Here is a 24,939-nt window from a genome sequence, read left to right on the forward strand (position 1 = left end):
TCTGCCCTTTTGTGTACACATCGTCTGTGGGTGGTTTCTTGCTACAAGAAGAGTTCACTGATTACAACAGAGACCATGCAACCCACAAAGCCAAAACCATTTACTACTGGGGCCTTTACAAAGAAAGTCTGCTGACCCCAATCTAACTCGTTTAGGACAGGGACCACATCTGACCCACGATGCCTAATACAGTGTGGGGTTGGCAAGGGCCCCCTAAACATGGTGTGGGAAAGTGAGTGGGTGCGTGACGGGTGGGAGAGGAGGGTCAGGGGATGACTGTCCTCTCTTCCTCCTAGTCCAGGGCTCACTTTGTGTGTGCACACACATAGTCAGCCTCCTGAGCTGTTGCCATCTCTCTAATTGCTGGTGTTGGGATTCTCCCATATTCTTTCCCCACTTCCTTCCGTAACAGTTACTTGACCAGGAACATGTGGATTACATTTCACTTAAAATACACAGGGAATTTAAAATTAGAGAAAAACATGTTTGGCAAAAACTGAAATACTTTGCAAACCATCTGGGATGTTCTCTTGTTTGTACTGCAGCTGAGTGCCACTGTCGTCCACGGAGAAATGATTTCCATAAAACCCTCATTAGTTTCAGGACAATAGGGCTCCTCACACTTTAAATAAAACCAACAGGAGTGCACTATTGGCCTCCCTGTGGCTTGGGAAAGGGATTGGCAACCGACTGGATGTGAAACAAAGGTGGTGATTCAAGAACATTTTGAGGAGAGCCATGGCAAGAATTGTTGCATGAGGTTGCCATGTGCCATTTCCAAACTGTGTAATAATAGCTACTATTACTGAGTATTTCCTATGTTCCAGGCACTTTTCTAAGCACCTTCTACCCTTCACCTCAATTCATCCTCCCAAAAACTATTACTGCCCGCATTTCAACCCGAAGAAACTGAGAATGAGGCATCTTAAGCAGTTTTCCCTGGACCATGCAACTAGTAAAAGCCAGAACTTGAACCCAGAACCAGGGCTAGCTGACGCCAAGGCCTGAGCCTCTGGTTAGTATTCTACGCTAGACTGCCCGTCAATTCCACCAGCTCTGCTTCCCATGCCGGTGACCTGGAGCAGTGCTGGGCACGTGGCAATCACTCAGTAATTACTCATTTCCTCATTAATATATTCAAAAATAGGCATTTGCATTTAGGCTGGGCACCGTGATAGGTGGTGATAAGTATTCAGTGGTGATTGAAGACAGATGGCTTTCAATCAAATGTATTAATTGAAAAAAGAGGACATCCTGACTATCTCTGTATCTAGAGGATCCCCCGATTCATGGAGGTTTTGTCCACCTTATTCCCTTTGCTTCTCCGTTCCTTCTTCCTTGAAGGTGATTTATTTTTCTCTCTTATTCCTCAGTCCCTTTTGCTCTGCCCCTTTCCCTGCTCTCCAAACATCCCAGCCTCAAAAACAGGCTACATATTGTGAAAAAGGTTTCTTAAACCACAGGAGTGATGTAACTGCAGGCCTGTTTTCTCTCTCTCACACACACATAATATTGGATATGAGTGAGATTTTTAAAAATTGGTTCTCAAATGTGATGAAAAGAGTGTCCTTTTCACCAGAACAAAACAACCCCTTACGCTGAAGCCTCCTTCCTGATATGGTTGGTTTCCAAAGATGAGGAAATCTGTGCATTGGGCCACAGCCTCCAACCGAGCACGAGGGACAAAAGGAAACTATGGATTGGAAAGACCTTTGATGTTGAGAATGAAGCTGGAGGGTCCCTTTGGGCTCCGGAGCCTGCAGTTAAAGACAAGGCCTGTATTTAGATGGGCTGCAGCCCAGGAGGCTCGCTTGCAATCCAGCTGATATGACAGGGTTTTTGCCATGGAAAGTGTTCGCATTGGAGCGTTTCTCAGCTAGTCACTGGCCATCAATTACTTAAGAGTCAGATCTTGGCCGGAGGCCCCAGTTCCACAAAGTATGTCATTCTGTGTTCACAGAAATGGAGTTTACAGTCCTGCCGCTAAATTAAAACTGGTGCTTCCAAATTAAAAGCAGACAGGACAGATGTGCAGGGAAGAAACGGACACTCACATCTTTTGTGAATCAGCTAATCGTGGTGCCAGAACTTGAAATCAGCTTTTCCTATAGATGGCTCAGCGGCACCACACCTACGTACACCGCATTCAATGAGGTGGAATGAACATGTTACCAGATATTTCTTTCACTCTGCCATCTGGAGAAGGATAAAGAGCTTAGGGACGCCCCCAATCCTAAGGACTTTGCAACCTGGGAACATGGGGTCAGCACCCGAGGGCAGCCACATCTAGTGTGTCCCCTCACTGAGCAATATGGGGCCATTTAGGACACAAGAGAGTGAATGAAAAGCACATGAAAGCAAGCGGGCCACTCATCATGACAGGGGACTCAAGTACTATCCCAAAGCTTTGGGACCTGCACTTGTCAGGGGAAAGGATGAAAAATAAGGCTTTCATTACTCTGTCTGCCCTGGTGATGTATTCACAATAGGAAGAGTAAGCGTTAGTTTATTGAGCTCTAATTACATAACATTCGAACAGCTTTCACGTGATCTTGCTTACAGGCCTTCAGTGACTTCCCAGTCCCTAATGATAAAGATCATCATTTTGGGGTCACTAAAGGCCAGTAGGGTCTGGTCCCTGTGTCATCTGATCCCTCTTCTCCCTCTGTCTCTCTGTTCCAGACACATTGAGTTTCTCCCACACACCACATTTTCTTCCATTTCTAGTCGTTGCGTTTGTTGCAGTGTTTTCCAACCATTTTCTTTCTTTGTTTTTTTTTTTTTTAACATCTTTATGGAGAAGTAATTCACATGCCATAGATTCGCCCATTTAAACTGCATAATTCAATGGTTCCTAGTAGATTCACCAAGTTGTGCAAACATCACCACAGTATATTTTACAACATTTTTATCGCCCCCAGAAGAATCTCCCTGCTCATGAACCATCACTTCCCATGTTCCCCCAACCTCCCTTCACCTCCAGCCTTAGGCAATTACTGATCTACTTTGTTGTTCTACTCTGTCTTCTATTGTGGACATTTCATACAAATAGAATTATGCAACACGTGGTCTCTTGTGTTGGGCTCCTTTTACTTATGATGTTTTCAGGGTCCATCCATCCTATACCATGTATCAGTATTTTGTTCTTTCTTATTGTCAAATAATATTCCATTGTGTGGATATGCCTCATTTTGGTTTTCCATTAATCAGTTGATGGACATTTGAATTGTTTCCACTTTTTGGCTCTTATAAATAATGCTACTATGAACCTTCACATACAAGCTTTTGTGTGGTAATATGTTTTCATCTCCTGGGTTCATACTTAGGAATAGAATTTCTGGGTCATCCTGCAACTCTATTTTAACATTTTGAGGCAACCATCATCTTTTTGACCTAACATTAACTACTACTCCTTTAAGCCTCACCAAAAGTATAATTTCCTCACAAATGAATTCCTGTTCCTTCATTCCCTCTGAGTTGAGCGCTCCAGTTGCATGTTTCTCACAACTTGCTGTCTTTTCCTTCATTATCTTATCCTACTTAGTTGTTATATTTTATGTGCATAATAATTTTATATATGTCTGTATCTCCTACTGGACTATATGCTGGCTGGCTCTTTAGCTCTCACTGTGTTCCCAGAGCTCATGTCAAGCCACTGTGGTAGCCTTCAAGATGGCCCCCAATGATTCTACCTCCTGGTATCCATGCTCTTATGCAATACCTTCCCCGTGAATACCTAGTGACTTGTTTATAACAACTAGAATAAGGTGGGACTGGCAATATTTTATTTGAGGGAGTAGTGTCTCTCTCTCTCTGTCTCTGTCTCTGTCTCTCTCTCTGTCTCTCCCATCACTCACTCTGGAGGAAGCTAGTGATTGCCTCATGAGAGCACTATATAGAGACCCACTTGGCAAGGAACCAAGGCCTCTTGCCAACAGCCATGTGAGTAAATCATCTTGGAAACAGGTCCAGCAGCCCCGGTCAAGCCTTCAGATGACTACAACGCCAGTCCATGCCTTAAGGCAATCTCATTAGGGATCCTGAACCCAAACCACCCAGATAATTCCTTGAATTCCTGACCCCCAGGGATTGTGAGATGATAAATGTTTGTTGTTTTAAGCCACTACATCTAGAGGGTAGTTTTTTACACAGCAGTAGAAAATGAGTATAGTTATACTGTCGGGAACATATGAAGAGCTCAGTCAATGATGAATGAATGAACAAATGAATGAATAAGGGGATAAAAGCCACAGGTTTCTCAAAAATAAATATATTAAGACCATTCAGAAAAAAAAGACCATTCAGATGTAGCTTTCTGCACCTGAGCTCATCATCTTCCCCTGCAAACCTGCTCTTCCCCCTGTCTTCCCCTTCTCAGGAATGCACATCACCATCTCTCAAGGAGTCCAAGGCAGAAACCTGGGCAGCAGTCTATCCTCTCACCCGCTGTTTGCCCCCTACCACATCAGTGTTCAGCCCCTCTCGTCTCCTCCCTGGATTACACCCTCCTCACTGACTTTCCTCCCTCTGCTTCCATACCAATCCTGCAAGGATTCTAAAAATAAGCCAAGTTGGTCATGACCCTCATTAACAACCAAACAAATAGGCCCTGCTTACCAGGTCCTTCACAACGCGGCGTGTGCTTTTCCCTGGAGCTTCTGTATGTTACCACTCTCCACTTGACTCTTTAGTCAAATAAGCGTCTTCGCTTCCTAGAACCTGCCGTGGTTTTCCGTATGCTGTTTCCTTTACCAGGACACTCTTTTCTCCAGTATCTCTTACAATGGCTACCTCCTGCCCTCCCAGTTCTACAAAAGAAATAAAGGAAGACAATAAAAACTACATTTATTGAACACTTCCTAGATTTAAGTGTTTATATCAGATCTCATTTCATGAACATGTCAACCAATAGTACAATGCGGACCTCCATTTTACTGGTGAGGAAACTGAGGACCGACGAAGCTAGGAATAAGAACAGACCTATGTGACACCAAATCTGGAAAACAAAAAAATCACACCATGCTGCTACCGGGCACGGCAGACAAATTTCCTCACCCAACAAAGGGAAATCTTCAGCAGTGCCAGGGCCTGAAGCACGATGAAGGATCAACTACAGAGAACGACAGCATTTCATTTTCAAGTTTTTTGTTGTTTATTAATTTATTTTTGAAATTTTTTATTGAGGTGAAATTCATATAACATAAAATTAACCATTTTAAAGAGTACAATTCAGTGGCATTTAGTACATTCACAATGTTGTACAACCATCACTTCTATCAAATCCCAAAATACATTAATTTATGTTAGACCTTGAATGCAGATTCGACTTAGTCACACTTCTCAGTTCATGGCACATTTAACAGCATTATCAGGGCAGAGCTCTTTCTTTAAATCACTTACTTATGATACTCTTTTATTCCGCATCCTGGAAGCTCTGCCTACCAATCATACTAACCTGCCTATTACGGTTTACCTATGCTTTGTTTTATAAAACCCTCATGTACTTGCCAACTTGGATATTCCATTTTCCTTCAACATTAAAAAAATAACAGCACTATACCATTCATCTGTCTTTAAGGGGGAAGCTTTGCTTTTGTAGAGAAAGTGCTAAGGAGTCAAGAATCCTTTGTTCTAAACCAACGGTCCACAAACTATGGTCCAAGGGCCAAAACCAGCCCTCAGCCTGTTCTGTAAATAAAGTTTACTGGAACGCAGCCATGTTTGTTTGTTTATGTATTGTCTGTGGCTCCTTTCTCAGAACTATGGAAGAGCTGAGTAGTAAGCCTACCCTTGACCTTTACAGAAGAGGGTTGCTAAGCCCTGTTCTAAACCACAACCTGTCTGCTAGAGCTCTTTGTCTGTTCATTAGGCAAATCTTTTCACTTCCTGGGCCTTCATATCTAGTTCCTAAAATTGAGGCCATGGTACTAAAACGATAATTTTTAGTTCTCTTCTTAGTTTTATTTTTTACTTTCTCTTTCCTTTATGCAGTAGAACATATTTTTCAAACAAAGTATGCATGTGAAAACCCACTGTGGAAGATACAAAAGAGTGAAATATCTCTGGTAGAAGCAGAGTTCTGCCTGGCTGGCCTTGCCCTTATCTGTGTCACCATGACCCTCTGAGATGCCTTGTTGACATACCAGGGCCCTGGAGACCTCTGTGAGAAAAGCTACCCACCTCCTAGATACTTTCAAGGCCAAACCCCTGTGTGGCATCCTGCTGTTGTATGGTCATATGGAAAGTTATAGATTTAGAAGTTAAATTCCAACTCGGACATTTGCTGTGTGGCTTGGGCCAGTCACTTGAACCTCTCTGAGTCTCGAAAAATGCCAGTAAATGATCTTGACATCATATGCTGGCCGTGAGGATTTAAGATAATATTTCTACAATACCTGGCACAGGACTCTGCACTCAGTGAGTGGGAGCTACCAAGCATAAAAATTAGTATTCATGGGGGCGGTTGGTTAGCTCAGGTGGTTAGAGCATGGTGCTCTTAGCAACAAGGTTGCTGGTTCGATTCCTCACATGGGCCACTGTGAGCTGTGCCCTCCACAACTAGATTGAAACAACTACTTGACTTGGAGATGATGGGTCCTGGAAAAACACACTTAAAATAAATAAAAGTTTTTAAAAAATAGTATTCATGGGAGAGAATCTGTGTGATGCCTTTTTCTTGTGTGTTGGTCCCAGATCTTCATTTAGAGAACCAGCTCCTTGAGGTCACTGATGACTGACTGGAGTCTTCGCTTTTTGGATGTTGCCACTGAGGTTGGGAAGATCAGCCTTTTCATTTGGATGAAAGTCTCTTATGTGCTGTGACTCAGGGACAGTCCTCAAGGTCTGTCTCTGCTTCAAAATGTGTCCACAGTGGGTGGATGAGTACTTGACACCCATCGTTATTGGTCAGTGAACTCTCGGCTAATGTCATGCGTCTTCAGCCATAGAATGCCCCAGGTAGGAATAACATGGTATGCCCTTGTTTTCTGCAAGAGTTTAGCTTTAGCTTGAGTGTTAAATTTGTCAAGTTTCAGTTGTTGAAGGAAAGAGGCGTAAATAGGATTAGGAAAGGCCCACGTGTGTGACCACTTCCAAAAAGACACAGAAGTCAACTGCAGAGGCCCCAGGAAGAGAGTAGAAAGAGCTCTTCATGGGGAATTATCCTGAGTCGAGTCCACCCTCCTCTCCTAACGGCTTTGTGGCTGGAGGCAGACCCCTAACCACTCCAAGCTTCAGTTTGCTCATCCAAACAAGGCTGAGAATTCTGAGTGATCTCTCAGGGTCACTGTAGCATCAGTGCTTGGTCTACTTCCAATCAGACTTTCCTGGATGAATCAGTACAATGTCGCCATCGATAGTCAGAGCACGTCAAACATCAACAATGATCGTGTAACGTTGACACTGTTACTTGGTGGAATGCCACAGTGAGAAGGAGCCATAAACTGGGGGTCCACTTGATGGTTCCGGGCACCCTGGGGGCACTTGAAGAGGGAAAAGAGATGCAGAAAGGTAGGGATATATTGATAACAGTGAGCGACAAACATGGCTGCTAAGAGAATCTGGGACCTACCATGGACCATGGTCAGGAATGACCAGTGGTTTGATCTGAATCAGAATTGCACTAAATCAAGTCAGCCGGCACTGAGTTAAACTAATAATCATCACTAGAGCACACAACAGGCACTCACTGCATGCCAGGAACCTTGCTAAGCGTTCCATACACACTGTTATTTAATCTCTTTACCACAACAGTGAGATTTAGGCCCTTAGCCCAATTTGCATTAACAACTGCTTCCTGGACAGTGAGATGGGGTGATAGGACCAGCTCTGGCTGAAGGAATGTCTTGAGCCCCGGTGCCTCTTTCACCTTCCTTTTCTCTGCCACTGTGAACTTGAAAGCCATAGGTTGATGAGGCAATGCCCGAAGGGGGAAAGAACCCAGATCCCTGAGTTTCCTAATACAAAAGAAATCCCTCCATCTGCAAGAGTGAAAAATAGACTCATTGTGTCAATCCACTGAGATCTCAAGATTTGTTTTTCACTGGAGCAGAGCAGGATCTACCCTGACAAATAAAACAGCCAACATTTATTTCGTGCTTGATACTACTAGCTTAAGGACTTTATGCATATTTTTAGTATCATTTCATCCTCAGAGCAGACCTCTCATTCTCTTTACAGATAGTAAAATTAGTAAATTATCTGAGAATACACACACATTAGGGTATATATGACCCTGAATTTGATCTCAAGCATTTGAACCCAGAGCTACCTTCTGAACCACTACACATAACTGCTTCTCACAGAAGGGAAAGATGGTTGAGAAATTAAGGGACTTGCCCCAAATCACAAAACTCAGAAATGGCAGAACCATGATTCAGACCCAGGTCTGTCTGGTTTCACATTCTGTAAAATCGCCACTGTTCTTTACACTCTGCTTTGCAGCTTTGAGCCAGGCTGGTTGAGAATGACCACTGTGTCTTTTCCCGGGTTTTGCACTCATTGTCCAGCGTGTGACCATGATGGACAAAACGTGAAAACGCTTTGTGAAGTGTGAAGGGTCATGCGGGCAGGAGGGGTGGCATTCCTGGCCACTGTCTGGGTGTGGGAGAAGGCAGGGCAGTCTGGCTTCCTTGTGCACAGATCCCGGTTGACAAGGGAGGCTGCAAATGCACTGGCCTGACAACGACACAGCCCTTCCTCTGAGCAGCTCATCCCACACTATGAAACTCCTCTGTGCAGAGCTTGCAGAGCTCAGCGACATCTCTGTGGGCGGTCCCTGAAGAGACCCTGTGTTCTGCTAGCGACAGACGTATTGACTTTCAAAACCACAGTGTTGGAGCCTCAGGGCACTCTTTGGCTCACATTTCCCTTTTCAGTCTATAATGCCACAAAGGTTCAGAGAGACAACTGGAAAGTCAGACAGCCCTGCCCGGCTGGGTACTGAGGAGTGGACTGTGTCTTGAAGAGAAATACATTAAAGAGATAATAATGGTAGCTAATGTTCAGGGCGCACCTGTGCCAAGCCCTGTTTAAGCTGCTTGGTGGGCATAATATCATGGAATTCTCACAGCAGTGCTGAGAGATGGGTAGTATCTGATTTTATAGGGCAGAAAATTGAGATTCAGAGAAATGAGATGACCTACCCAAAGTCATACATCTAGAACTTAGAAATTATATTGGATTCCTCTGGAACCAGAAATCTTAATTTGCTTGCCTCTTTCAATGTTGATTTGCTTTATAAATGCTTTTCTATGTGGGTTCACATGACAGTTTTGCTATGATGAATGGTCCATTAGGGTTCTTACCTTGCAAAGAACGTATGTAAATGTTAATGTATTTGATCCTTACAAAAGCTTTGTGAGGCAGGAAGAATGGATCTAATTTCCAATTCAAGAACACAGAGAGGTAAGCATCTCACTCAGTGTCACACAGGGAGCGGCAGAAGCAGGACCTAAAACCTGGGTTTTCTGAAACTTGGTTGGATGTATTCCGATGACCCCCCGGGCTCTCTTCCTGGAAGCCCAAGATTGTTCAGTGGCCAGAGCATAAGTGTAAACATGCAGCCATCTTGGATGTCAGTCCTCGCTTACAGCTCAAGAGCTGTGTGGACCTGTACTAAACAAAGTCATTCTGAGGTCAGGTTTCCTTCTCCATAAAATAAGAAGAATGGTAATACCCACCTCGTAGTTATTATGAGCACTTGGTGGTTCCAATGATAGAAGCTATGACTTTTCTTATCCTACAAAATCTCTTCATCTAAGTGTTCCTGTCTGAGAAAGATCATGTGGAACAAAGCCATCGTGACTATGCTAGAACCTGAAACTCCTACCAGCTCCAGTGTGTTTCATCCTCTGAGACTTACAGAGAACCTACCTGTGCTCAGTGCCAGTTTTGTGGGTGCAGCAGAAGATAATAATGCCATTTGGTCCCACTGTCTGGTGGCTTCTGGCCCTTCAGGCGGAGAGGTTGTGTTCAGGCTGCAAGAAAGACCCTAACAACCCATGGTTGGCTTCATGGGCTACACAAGCTTTGACCTGCTGTCCCTCACAGCAACTTCAGCTGCTCTCCTCATCAGTGATATTCTCTTTGGTCTTCTGGGAGTCCCACCAGCACCATGAATCAAAGCACTGCCTTGCTTACTCGTGCTGAAGTATCCTCACCGCCTCATCAATCGTAAAAGCAGCAAAGGGTGTGCTTGGGATTTCTAAGGAAAGCTCCAGACAGCACCAGAAGGGGGGCAAGAGTGTGGGGGCGGGGAGGGGGGCTTAATTATCAGCTGGTCCTTGGCCCATCACTCATGCTGGAAATGTCTTTACAGCTTTATTTGGGTTGTGTCTCTTTTTAAATCCTAGTAAACAGCCGTTAAGCTACAAACCCTCATTGCTCGGCACAGGGAGCCCCACTGGTTTTCAAGCTATTATTTTAATAAGGCCTATTTTACAATTAAGGCACCATGGGCTTTAAATTACATATAAAATAAAATGTGGAAATTGAAGCATTAAGTGTGTGACTGCCGTTAGGAAAACAGCAGCCGCTCTTTGTGGTAAAATGCTGTCTGGTATAAAACGAATAGAACAGAAGGCTGGGGTTATGTGCCACAATGATAATAACACACACACACACACACACACACACACACACACACACACACCATGAGAAGGGCCTGTTCACTGTTCTCCAGTTAGGATTTAGGACCATGCCTAAATGGAGTTAAATAATAACAACGATAGCAATACTATGGATATCATTAATAATAATAGCAGCTAACACTTTCTGAGCACTTACTGTGTGCCAGGCACCACTGAGAACTTTCTCATGCACTGTGTCATCCTATCGACAAGTGTGAGAGGAAACTGCCATGCTTCTCCCCATGACGAAGAAGGACGTGGAAGCTGTCAGTGGAGGTCACCTAGCTGAGGTTTCAGTATTGGCAAGGAGCAGAGCTGGGAGCTAAATCCAGGTCCACCTCACTCCAGACGCTATGACTGGAGTCACTCCGCTTGGAGCCCAAACCCTTCATTTTTATCAACACATATTTATGAGCACCAAAGCTTGGCACTGGGCAAAGGAAACAGCCATGGCCTTGAGCCTGTGGTGTTTATAATCTAGCAGGAGGTGCCAGGAATAAAAAGGAAACAATTGTATACATTTGTGACCGTGTTTATGGTGTTATGAAGGAAACGGCAGGGTGTCGTGATGGGGAGTAAGGTGGGAAGTGGCTTCTCCTTAGAGTTAGGGAAGGCCTCTCTGCGGAGGTGGTGTCGACGCTCAAGGAAAGGAGTGAGGAGGAAAGAGGACCCAATGAGGAGATGAAGGACAGCCCGTGCCACAGCCCAGCAGAGGGAAAGCATTTGGTGACTTCAAGGAACTGAGGGAGACAGGCAGTTTGGAGGCCATTCAGTGACAAGCAAGGGTCAGCCCAATCGTGACCGCGCTGAGGAGATCGCTTTAGTCTAAGTCTTGGGAGAAGTTTAGGCAACAGAGACTCGTGCTCCAGTGGGAAACAGATTGCTTGCACTGCCGGTGAGAATGGAGTGGATGTGGGCCAGAGTGAAAGTAAGGAGACAAGTCAAGAAGCTGTGGCAATAGCCCAGGAAGGCCAAAAGAGCTGGCAATGGAGATAGAGACGGGAAGTATTGAAGCTATATTTTGGAGGTAGAACTAGCACAGTATTGTCAACCACCCGTCTTCCACGGTTCCTATCAGGCTCTGTGTTGTACTGTCATCTGGTCCTCGTCCTCCCCGAGGAGGCTCTCTGTTCACTCCCTCAAGCAAAGCTTCATGTTCCAAACTGTTCTGCCCCTCCCTTCCTGGAATGTCCATGGGTTTGTTAAAGAGCTTTGCTGGTCTTGCCAGCCACCAACTCCTCCCTCCCGTAAAACAAAAATATGTTTTTAAGCTACCACCCACTCCTGCCACCCTCCCTGTCGTGGGCTTTTAAGTCCAGAGGGTTTGAAAAGGTTTGGAGGATTCTTCTATATGTAAATGAGCTATATGCAAATCACACCTGCCTGCCTCTGTAGATAGAGAGTGATGCCACAAACGCTCATGTGTTTTTACAAAGCATCACAGCCCCATGGGCAAGAGGCTGTTACAAAAGAGCACTGAGGCTTCATCTTCTCCAATGGCTAAGGATACTCTGGTGGCAAGCATTCATCTCCCTCAGAAGATGAACCTCCTCTCCAAGGAACAGAGGGTGTGATCAGCTGTGTCATAGTCTTGGAAACTTGTCACTTTTTGCCCGTAAAATTCAGCTCCTGGGTGGTACTGAGTCAAATTCATTAACATCCGACAGCTGTTCAGTGGCTTATGGAAAATGACTTACAGCTTCATGGTTTGATTACCAGTTTGGTCTTTCACAGCTGGAAGCTTCCTTGGCAACCATGACAGATATCCTGGGATGGGGTGAAGGACCGTCAGAAAGGAGTGGTCCTTTTGAACTCTTCTTACATCTCAGTGCTAACAGCAAACCTGCAGAGGCCAGTGTTGGCAGGGTGGAGCTTAGAACCTTCCAAAGATACTGAATGTGGGTCTCTCTCTCTTAATGCCTCTGAAAGTATATCAGGAATATTCTTAGCAGCAATATCTATTGAGTTGTTTGTCAGGCTCTCCTTATGGAGAAGGTAGCTTCCATTTTCTAAGACCTGATTCTCTTACCCCATCAATCCACATGCTTCCTGTGGGAGAAACCGTATTTCTACAATGAGCTCTCTGCCCTGGCATCAGCTAATGGAAGACCAATCAGACTCCCTTGCCCAGGAAAGTAGAACTGAGATTAAGGTCTCAGTGGGGCTGGTCTCTTGAACAGAGGAAATAGAATTCTACTAGCTGGGGAAAATCATGTTTTGCCTCAGGTGGTGTTGGGGAAATTAGTGCTCTCTACCGCAATAGACAAATCCCAACTCTCAGTAGCTTCACAGTGTAAGAGTATATTTCTCATCCATGCATGTAGGCGTGCCAGTTGAACACACGGCCTTCAGGTAGCCACAGCAGGAGAAGAGAGAGCTGGAGGGTCCCAACGGATGTTTTTTAAGAGTCAAGCCTCACGTCATTTTCATTTGCGTTTCCATTGGTCAGGAGTAAATGAGATGGTCCAAACAGGCATAACTACAGGCAGCAGGGAAATAGAGGAAACACAGTGTCTGGATGCGAAGGAAGAGGAAATGTAGTGAGCGTGTAGCGTGAGCACATATGAACCTACAAACAAAGTCAGTCCCCGAAGAGAGGAGGAAATGAAGTAGGCACACGCTGCGAACAGCATCCCTGCGATGAGCCCCCGTAGCCACCTGAGGCCGTTCAGGGGGCCGCTGTACTTACAAACAACGCGTAGGCTTGAGCATCCACTGCACAGTGACTCTTTAAGACTCGAAGGTAACACGGTTCAAGGTCAAGCCCAACTCCTCACAAGGATAAAAAGGAAAGTTCTACAAGCTAACAACTCAGGACTTCTAACCATAAATGACCTTGAGGATACAGGCATTCCAGTGTGGTGGAGGTCTGTTGGCTCAGGTTTAGAAAGATGCAACTTTTCATACCACCAGCTGAGAGAGTACCCTTCAATGCACTCATGATTTTTTTTTTTTTTTGAAGAGCATACTGTCCTTTGGAAAGGTCATGTTCATTTGCATTGCAGACATAGGGTTGTAGAGCAGGGAGAAAGCCTGTGTCCAAGAGCAGAGCAAAGGAGGCAGTTGCACCGTTACATTGGGGAAGTTCTATGTGTAGCTGGAGTGGGTGGCATCCTGGGTATTGATTTCACTGGTGTCAGGAGAACCTCACAGGTTCCTACTGTCCGTCCCTGAAATCCCATCCTAAGAACTTTATTCATTCTCATGGCTTAAGTCTTTACAAATTTCCGCAACCTCATCTTCTTCCACTCAACATGCCAAAGCTGGTGATAACTGTCAGATTCCCCAGGCTCACTCCAACCTGTCACGTTCTGTCCTGCTGTATCCCTCTTTCTTCCTGTAATGTCTGTGGTCTTTTCTTCTTCATGGAAAATTCCACTCACTTTTCTCCAGCCCTCTTCAAAGCCTTCCTGGTATGGCCAAAGACGATCACTCTTTCAGTGGAAACATCACCTCCATTATTGCTCTGTCTTGGAATTATTTGCTTCTTAGTCAGTCTCCCCTGTCCCTGCCCAGCCCCCCAAGCCCCAACCCGGGCACTCCTTCAAGGCAGGATTTTCATCTTATTTGTATTTAAATTCCTATGGAACCAGCTATTATCTGACACATAGTAAATGCTAAGTAAATAATTGACTAAATAAATGAATGAACAAATGACTGAATTAATGAACAAATGAATGAATGTATGAATGAATTGTAAAAACAGTTACTTTTAGGAAGGATAATCAATCATGTCTTAGCAAATATATAAGTAAGTATTAATAGATTTGATTTTTAGTGTTGTCGATGAAAAAACACCCAGCCTAAGAGAAAGCTTATAAAAGTTTATTTGAGCCAAACTGATGACAATTGCTTGGAAGCAAAGTCCCAACAGATTGAGAAAATGCTCTGGAAAATGGCCATTTTGTAACTTATTTTATACATTAGAATCAAAGGAGGAAGGTTACATGAAATCCATTGATTGTAGATTAAGGGGGTGGGAGAAAGCAAAGCGGGGAAGTCTCTGGGATCGGATAAAAAGCGAAATGGAGAGACACACACTTCTTTTACGTTGGTGGGTACAGGATAGTTAGTAGCATTTTACAGCACATAGAGGTGGTATTTGGGGAACAAGATAACAATGAGAGATTCTATAGTTTCTTACTCTGGTCTGGTGAGTTGTACCCTCTGGGGGGTCTGGAAAGGGATTACTCTGACATTCCAAGGGTATGTTATCTTAGATGCAAAAAGACAACAGATAGACTCACTCAAGGTAAAGACTGACCTTTGTCAAGGAAGCTACAGGCCAAGGATGTGACTTCCCGCCATGGCCCACCTTAGTTAGAAATTTTTATGTTCACGTCATCCTACGTGGTTATTTTCAGTCCCTTGAGCTTGTCAGGTTTAACACGTAGCCCCTTTTCCATCCACAGTGTAAATGAGGATAGTTTTTGGTACTGCTGCTAGAGGCATTTCTTTTTCTTGTCTAGCTTTACCACATGGATTACTCAGGCATTCAGCTCCTCCTCAGCCCTTTCAAAATCCATTTACTCCATTTACAACTTTAAGTTTTTCTGCTCTATGTTGCAGTATGGTTTACTTCTGTCTCTTGCTCCTGAACTTATTGACATACTTCACAGTATTAGAACATGGTTCCATTGGGAAGGGACCATGCTTATCACAGCTCTCAGCATCCCCAGTGCCTAGAACAGTACTGGGCACATAGTAGTTTCTCAATAAATACTTGCTGAATAAATGAAAGAATCAACAAATCAGTAATTATGTAAAAGATTGAAGTCCTTCCCATTAATATGCTATTGATTTCTTAGAGAATAGTCTGGGTTTTAGATAACATTTCCCCCCTGTTATAAGAGAATGATAAATTGGTCTTATCTCATTAAAATTCTGATCAGTGGCACACTCTATTGAGAAGAACTCAAATTGTGTTCAGTGGAAAAAGAGGACCATGATTGATTAGTGATGTCTGTCATGGGGAAAGGAGGAAACAATGGTAAGGCATTTTTATTCCTGAACTAGAGAAAATCCCAGGGTAATATATTATAATACATAAGTAATATTTGATCCTGTGGTTTAGGCTGTAGATGTCTACGTAAAGTGGTGAGAAGTAAAGGAGGGCTGGGATGATGAAAATGTCTGCAGTTCCCAGGTAACATGAATTTGAAAAAAAAAAAATTGGTAAGAAGTTTTTAAAACAAACTGGTTTAAAAACTTCTATTCAGATATATAAATAAATCTATTTATTTAAATTGTGAAAGCACTAAAATATGGAACTGTAAAAAAAATAAATAAATAAAAACCTGCCTATCCAATCATCTTATACATAGACTGACGCAAGTGTTTGGGTGTCTTGGAACAAATCAGTTTGAGATTCTCTGTGGTTTTCATTGGCGCCATTCATCAAATATTTCCAGTATTTCTTCTGCAATGTACATGATAGGGTTGCATCTGATTTGGCCCCTTGAAGTTGGGTGTGATCATAAGACTGACATGGTCAAGGAAATGTGAAGGGAAGTGACATGGGCCCCTCCTTTGGCCAAAAGCCTGTAAGGGCCAGTGTCTGGCTTGCTCTTGGCCCCTCACACAGCACCCAGCAAAGTTCCAGATGGCAGGGCCTTCAGCGTGACTCCCTGACTGAAGAAAGCATGAAGCAAAGCAGAGTCTCCAGCTGATCTGTTGCAGACATAGAGCATGAACAAGAAATCAACCTTTGTTAACATTTTAAGGTACTGAAATTTGAGGATTGTTTATTGCTCCAGTATCACGGAGCCTGTCCTAACTGATATCCTCTCCAAATGGGAAATTTATGATATGTCACAGTGCAGGATAGAGATAAGACTCGTCAGTAAGGACCAGTTACTTGGCTAAGCATCTCCTTCTCTACGCTAGCTTCTGTTCATCTGAAATATTTAGGAAAAGAATCAATAGAGGGAGAAATGAAAACTCTGCCTCCCACTGCTCCTGCTAGGAACCTGGTGCTTCAGCCGAACAAAGCTAGGCACTATTCTCTATAATCACCCCAGGCTTTCTCATTTCATGCCTTTGTTCCCACTGTCCTCTCTCCTTAGAAAACCTTTCTGTCACCTTGTATCCAAGTTACTCCCATCTCCCAAGGACCAGCTACCAGGCCGACTCCTCCAAATGTATCTTCCCACCAGCTAGGCATGAAGTCTTCTTTTCCCAAACTCTCAGAGTTCTCTATCTTTTTATTAATATTATACTTTTCATTGTCTACGATACAGCTTTATTGAACAATTATGTGGCCGAATGGAGGGAAGAAGGAAAGGAGAGAAAGAGAAAAAGAAGGAAACAAATTTAGGGACTTATGGGTGGCAATGTGGAAATAATATTTGCAAATTTGGGAAATTGGTCTTTGCCTTTCTAGTTTATATTTTGAGCTTCCCTCTAAAAACTCCGTATTCTAGTCACCTTCTCTGCTACCCCACTTTACTTGTTTCCCACAGTTGCCTTCTCTTCACTATGCCTCCTGATTAGTTATGATGGGTTAGTTGTTCAGATAAGATGCATCCTTGCTATGGGGTGAAGGACTCTATGATCCCTCTTGATTAATGTAATGCATACTTCTGTTGGCCTTCCCTTGGTGGCTCATAATACACCTTGGTGGTAATTCTAGGTCTCCAGGATACACTATTTGAAAAATTATAACCTTAATTTCTTTATTGGCCCTTTGGGAAGACACAAACCAATTTTCACTGCCCACTGCAAAATGACAATTCTAGATCTCTTGTTCAAAAGTGATTGAGAATTTCAAAATGGCAACAGCAGAGCATTAAACCAAGAGTGAGGTCCCTCAGAGTATGGGGCAGCTCGGGGTTGCTGCACAGGTCGCATACCCATGAAGTCAGCCCTTGCGTCTGATACAGGAGTTATCTATGCCTTCAAGTCCTGCAACGTCAGTGACAGTCAATTCTGGTGATGTAGAAATCCTCCCCAAACTGGCAACACCTTCATCTGCCTCGTCCTATGACGAGGTGTGTCCTAACTATACTATGAAAGCATGGACTTCCAAGAATCTATTGTCTAAGGAGTTTGACAACCTTCAGGAATGTTGCCTGCTAATCTTTGTTCTCTGCAGAGAAAATGGAATGCATTCCAGCATCAAAGCAACAGCTTCACTCAGCTTCTTCCAACCACCCTTCAAGATCCTGCTATGGATTGAAAGTTTGTGTCCCCGCAAAATGCATGTGTTAAAACCTAATCCCCAAAGTGATGGTATGTAGAGGTGAGGCTTTTGGGAGGTGACTACGTCATGAGGGTGGATCCCTCATGAATGGGCTTAGTGTCCTTATAAAAGGGACCCCAGAATGCTCCCTTGTCCCTTTCACTTGTGAGGACACAGAGAAAAGACAACTGTCTATGAATTGGGAATCAGGCCCCCACCAGACATCGAATCTGCCAATGCCTTGGACTTCCCACCTCCAGAACTGTGAGAAATAAATTTCTGTAGTTTATGAGCTCCTCATTCTATGGCATCTGGTATAGCAGCCCAAACGGACTAAGACAGATGCCAAGGAAGAGTTCTGATATGTCCTCATTTTCCTTTAACAGTTTGTCCGTGTTCGTCTACTGGAGCACTTCTCTATTTCTTCACAGAGTTGAAAGTTTGCCCACATCTTCTAAGAACTGTGGTCTTGATGGTCTGGGAGTATGTTTTATTTTATCTTTAAAAAAAAAATTTTTTTTTTTGCCCTACCTATATCAAAGGGAGGTCGAGAATACTTTTAGCTTATGTTGTCTAACTCCTCTACAGTTCAATTCCACATCAAGGTAACAGAGAAACGGTGGCATGTTCTCCAGTAGGGCAGGCCAGCAGGAGTTCCCAGCGTGGATCTGTGATGCTCTGTGATCCATTTACAGCTTCGGAGAGTACACCACACAGGGGAGGACTCGTCTGCTCCTGTTCAGAATTCCAGGAAACACCAAAAGATTGCTCTAAGACCTGGAAGTTATGTTGCTATTGTCCTTGCCCTGCCTTTGACAAACTAAGTCAGTAAGTTTGGTGAGTGAGTGCACAGTGCAGGTGAGGTCAAAATGGCGTCCTCGGTCCTCAGAGCGCCAGGTTGCTCTGTTAACTGCACTGCTCATTACAGCCCTGTCTGCAGTGGTCAGACCAGCATCCGTTCTGATGGATATCTCTGTTATATCAGTTATTACATTTTGTTTATAATCGTCCCTGGAATAGACCACACAACCTCTTTCAATCTGGTGTCTCACGAATGTGCAACTGAAGACTACTGGAACAGTGGCGTGGGAGCCAGATTATCCCGGCTCACACAACCCTGCTCAACCCTTCGTTCAGTGATATGACACTGGTAGCTTAGAATCAGCCACAGTGGGAGTATGTACCACGGAAATCAGCAAACATTACAAATCAGGGCTTTTGTTTTGTTGTGTTTTCAGAGAACCAGCTTATCAATTCATCACACATCTTATATGAGAGATGTGTGATTCATTGGTTTAGTTATTTATCCATTATTGCATCCATGATGCAGTCAAAAACATCTATTGCTATATAGTTTATTTCCCACCCTAGGACATTTTCAAGAGTGCAAGGGGATGCTATTGAGAATTCCACCAGCACACCCAAGGGTAAGCAGAGACCGTCTTGGGTAAGCTGGAATGCGTTGGCACCATCTTATATTGCCTCCCAGCACTTTGTTCATTATTGGGAATACAACAGTTGGACGAATGGGAATACAACAGTCGGACGAATGGGAATACAACAGTCGGACGAATGGGAATACAACAGTTGGATGAATGGGAATTGCAACAGTCAGACAAATGGGAATACAACAGTCAGACGAGGGACATGATCTCCATCCTTCTGACATTACAGCCTTGTGGGCTAAAAGAATATATCAATCCATCACATCACTGCTTCATCTCCCATGAATAATACCAAGAGGTTTAAATCAAACACTATAAGAACAGCTATGTAAAAACTGTCTTTGTCTTAATCATCTACCTTTAAGAAATTTTGGGTTGTGACTATCTAAAGTAATTTGTCTTACAAAACAAAACACATGAACACCGCCATGTTTGAAGTCGTCACCCTAAGCAGCTGCTGTCATGAGAACACTCAAGTCCTGGGGACATTTTGAATAGCTTGGATGGCAGTCAGTCTGCATCCTGGCAGTACCGATTTACCTTTTGAAATGGATCAAAAGCTATTTGGAATTAATCTAATGAAGAAAGAAAGTGACCAATTTGGGGAGAACACTTTGTTTTAAAACAGGGTGGAATCATAGGTCATGAGATGTAGTTTCCTGTGTGGTTAGCTCAAGTGGCTTTGCCAAAGGACACTCCCAAAAATTTTTACAAAGTGAAGTTTCACTCAGTTCATTTAAATAAGCAATTTTATTTTAGTTTTTATCACCCCCAGAGTTTTTGGTCATCTCTTATATAGCTCAGGTATGGGAGAGAAGCCAGGCTATAATGGAATGAAGAAATCCCAGTGGTTTGGTATTTATGTCACAGATTCACAAAAAGCTTACTGATAATTTTTTTTTTCCAATCTAGTACTAGAATTGAAATAGTCAAAAGTCAAAATGCCCTAAATATGATTAACCTTAAAATCTTGCTACGGAGAGAAAGCAGTTGCTGGTTTACTGATCTTTAGAAGGTGCTCCTCCTCACCCAATTCCTATCCGTAGAAACTGAGCTCCAGCCCAGTTCCTGTCTCACGTCCGTTCAATCAGCAGAGTGATGGAGCACCTCCCACGTGCCAGGGCTGGGCCCTGGGCTTGCTGCAGCGCGGGACAATCACAGGACTCCTGTTTCCTTGGAAGTTACAAGCCTCGCAGGGAGAGCTCAGCTCACCTCAAACAATACACCAATGAAAGGATGGCTTCAAAACTGCCGGACTATTATAAATGTGATAAAAGGAAAGTACAGGGCTCTGTGAGAGAGTAGAACCCTCCTGAGGAAGGAAGGTTCAAGCCAGCGTGTGAAGGATGAATAGGACTTCACTGGGCAAAGGGAGAGGACCCACGAACGTATTGTAGAAAGACAACAGCACGTGCTTAGAAACCCAGAGGTTGAACTTAGGATCAGGGAAACTGTCTAATGCGGGGGCCACATGACCAAGCCCCTCTTTAGTAAGCGGGGAAAGTAGAAAGGTGGCGTCTAGAAACCAGATGTCCTGAGTCCTGTCTGTCTCCTTCAGGATGTTTCCCAGTGCTATCCCATCACTGCTGGAATCCAGATGTGTCTGGAGCACAGAGACCCTAAGAGCTGGGGTGATCAACAGGTGGTGTGCTTGAGATTAGCATCTGTACCCACAACGTGTGTGTATACACATACGTGACTATATCTACAGACTCACCCATATTTGCATATACAGAAGGTGCCAAAAAATGTATACACATTTTAAGAAAGGAAAAAACTATTAAACTTGTAATACTCAATATATACCGGACACAAAAGATGAATACAAGTCATGTGTATACATTTTTTTGGCACACACATACGTGTACACATACATGCCCACTCCTCTATGTATTTTTTATTTCTTTATTAGTGTGGCTCTTTATCTACATTATATTAAGCAGCAGGGTAGAATAGCAAGAAAAACATTGAATTCCCTTCCTGTCCATATTGGTACAAATCACCACATCATTTCATGACTCTGTTTCCTTATCTGTAAAATAGGGACAAATGGCAAATTGTATGGTCTAAATAATGCCTTGGTTTTAGAGAGGTGCTAATGAGATGGTTACTATAAAATCATCATGTATACACAATGCACCATTATATTATTATTAAGAAGTCAGAAAACTAAATGATGGTTTGGAGAGGTCTCTCATGTGGTGACACTGCTACTTTGCTTCCTTCTTTGCCTGTTTGTCTGGAAATTCTTTACCTTCACATGGCCACTTAATACAGGTTTCAGAGATCTGGCACCATGAGAACTGCCCCACCAAACTCAAAGCCCTTCCAAGCAGGGTTCAAGGTCATGTGCTTTGGAATCACAAAAATCCAGATCACCATCCCGGCTCCATTACTTTCCATCTCTGTCGCCCTTAGAAAAGCTGTTTAATTGCCGTGGGCCTCAGTTTCCTCATTTGCAAAATTTGGATACTAATATTTCCCTCACCGACGTGTGAGGAGTAGAGGCTGTTTTTGTCTGAGACACAGGAAGTCTCAGGAGGCAGCACCTGGCAGGGCAGAGCCGTGCTTCCAGTGTCAGCCCCAGACATTGCCCAGCACCCAGGAGTCTGGTGCATCTGTTACACTATTACGGATATGGCATTCTGTGAACTTCAAAAATCTTTTGGGCTACTACTTATACTTTCAGTCCATCCCATGTCTTGGGGTTGATCCAGTTGTTTGTTCATTCAGCAAACATTTACTGAGCACCTACTACGTGTCCGATATCATTCTAGGCACTTGGTATACTGATCCAGAGATACAAGTTCCAACATGGGGTTCTCAGTTCCAGAGGAAGCACTCTGCTGCTCGCATCTTTTTGTGACAGGTTGGGCTCCTCTTCCAGGCTAATAGTCTCTGAGTTTGGTTCCTACTGGCATTTTACCCTATATCCTTTGGATATATTCCTTTTCACATTAGTCAGCCCAGTTCAGTCCTGTTGCTTGCCACCGAAAACTTTGCCTGAGACGGAAGGTAAGTCATTGGATTAATAAAAGCTGATGTCTGAAGAAAGAGATTGAGGGGTTGGTGCCCACACCTTGGACAGAATGAGCTCTTACTATTGCCACTTGAATGTTCTTGAGCATTTTGATATTTTTGCATCCTGTCCTCATGACCTTTGGGTTTCTTAAAAAGAAGAAACAATCAAAAGTCTTAAATGTTCAGAGCCACTATCTCAAGGTTTTCCTAAAGAGTGACTAATATCGGCGGGGGGGGGGGGGGGGGCATTGTGCTACATGTGGGGACTTGGGTTGTAGGTGGAAGCCTCAGAGGGCTATCGCCACTGAATCCCACCCGTCACAATCCCCAGACTTTCTTTGAACTAGACAGCAGTTTTCACTAGACTGTTCTGGTGCTTGGCCTTGGACCAGTCATGTGACCTTGGTGTCTCTGCTGGTTGATCACAGTGTTTTGAATCTGGCCCTTCCTCAGCCAGGTTCTGTGAGAGAATGAAACCCTGATGTCTTAGTGCATCCTTTGTATGTAGTAAGAGAGAGAGGGGATTTATCAAATACGTAATGGTGATAATAATAAATAAGTTTTGAGAGCTGAGTCTGAGCACATTCCTGGGCCAGGGACATGTGCAGCCTGTCCTTTAACCTTCACCTTGACCGTACATAGCTTACGAAGCAGGCGCTATTATTATCTGCATACTAGAGATGGGAAAACTGTGGCAGTAAGTGTTTAACTAACTTGTCCAAAGTCACGCAGTCAATGAAGGGTAGAGCTGGGAGATTGATGATTGACTGAGTGATTAATTAATTGGTTGATTGATTGATGTCGGAATGCCCACTCCATTCAACACAGTGGTTAAATCTGGTCTTGAAGCCGTGGGTTCAAATGCTAGTCTTACTCCTTACTAGCTATGAGAACTTTTAACTTCAGTTTCTCATTGTTAAAGTAAAGGTAAATAATATCTAGTCTCGTAGGGATGTGAGAAGATTAAATGAATTAACGCATGTAGAAACAGAATGGTGCCTGGCACCGAGTAAGCCCTCAATAAATGCTAGCCAATATTATTAAGATGACTGTTGTTTCTTTGTGCATAACTCAAATTATTAACATGAATATTATTTCTTTGTGCATTACTCAGGCAGACAGACTCCAGAGCTTGTGTTCTAACTACCACCCTGCATTGTTCTTCGTACTAGACTCCGTGTCCTCAGTTCCTGAACTGAATGGTTGACGCATATGAAGCAGTCAATAAATACTTGATGAAAAAAATGAATGAACAAATACACGAATGATTGAATGAGTTAGCGAAAGATGCAGAGGAAAACTGGATCGGATCCTGCTGTGTGGAGTTTGGAAGGAGAAACACAATCTCACATGTTTTTAGGAAAAAGAAAAATAATCACCTGTGTCTGCTATCATTGACGGATCAAGATGAGTTCATTAATGCCTTCCTTCAAAGGCAAGGGACCAGCTTGTCTACACGAAGGCAAATTGCAGGCACTGGTCCCTCTCACTGTCTCTTTGCTTCTTTATTTGTGCCTAACCACCACCCCCTCCCCAGCCTGTGCTGTGAATTTCATGGCTGTAGCTTATCCCAGTAAAAAGCCTTTCATGCTCTGCTAATGTGGCATTTGTTTGGTAATATGCGCGAGAGAGCATTAAAAATAAATCCAGAAATGGCATCTTATAAATTTGGATTTTCTGTTCTCGTAATTTATAGGAGTTCATGTTAGAGAGCACTGTCTTTATGCATAAATACAATTTCTTTGTGAGCTGAGGATGGAATTTATATCAAAGGAGGTCGAACATATACCTCATGAACTCTGCATCCACTATTATAAGCTATTTCATGTATAACTGGAGACAAATGATCTCTCCCCCTGTTTGTCTTAACTTAAAATTCAGTTGGTTTGCTTGAATTCATTTCCAAGGCACAGGAGTGGGGGCAGGGAGCCCAAGATTTATACACCTCTAATATAATCAATTCTAAACATATCTTTAGACAAATAATTTAACAATCTATGCATCATGAAACACCTCTATTAATTTCAGGATACACAGTTTGGTGAATTTTTATGTGATTGTGGGTGTGTGTATTTAGGGAGATTTAAAAAAAAAAAATTCCATCCTCTCTTTTCTTCCCCCTCAGAAAGAAATTTTAACAGGAACGTTTTGAAACAAAATCCCACAAGGAAACAATCCCCTTAGACAATTAAATTGGGAGAAGGTCCCCTGAGGGCAGACCGAAAAAAAAAATCTGTAAAAATAATTGCTGTGCTGGGTTTCTGCTGTATTTTGGTTGGGGGTAAGAAAAGACGGCTGTGCCATGCACACACTCATGGAAAACACACACACAAACACGCACACAGCAAGTGCGTTCCTCACAGGCCTGTGACACTGCTGTGTGTAACTACCAGCCCACACTTGGGCCCTTTCTGGCAAGCAGCAATGATTTGGAGATTGTAGGCCAGGGGTGTCCAAACTGCGGCCCGCGGGCCAACTGCGGCCCGCAATCCATTTTTTATTGGCCCGCAGCAAATTCCAAAAATATATTTAGTTTACTTAAATAAACCAGGTGAGACAATATGTACTTCACCTCGAGTGAGTGGCCCGGCTGTTTGTGTATTTTACCGCATATGGCCCTTGGTGGAAAACGTTGAAAAAAGTTTGGACACCCCTGCTGTAGGCA

The 24,939-nt window shown here is 43.5% G+C and overlaps 1 long non-coding RNA gene across 1 annotated transcript in view; it reads left to right on the forward strand.

The window, feature by feature from the left end:
- LOC109451629 (uncharacterized) overlaps positions 1–23,913 on the forward strand; it is a 450,797-nt gene extending 426,884 nt beyond the window's left edge. The window contains exon 9 of the long non-coding RNA XR_012489526.2: positions 23,389–23,913. This is a non-coding gene — a long non-coding RNA (uncharacterized LOC109451629). The remainder of the gene's footprint in view (positions 1–23,388) is intronic.
- The last annotated feature ends 1,026 nt before the right edge of the window (positions 23,914–24,939 follow it).

Source organism: Rhinolophus sinicus, chromosome 5 (genome assembly GCF_057876585.1).
Source record: "Rhinolophus sinicus isolate RSI-liver-muscle chromosome 5, RSI-T2T, whole genome shotgun sequence".
In the NCBI taxonomy this organism is placed as follows: domain Eukaryota; kingdom Metazoa; phylum Chordata; class Mammalia; order Chiroptera; family Rhinolophidae; genus Rhinolophus; species Rhinolophus sinicus.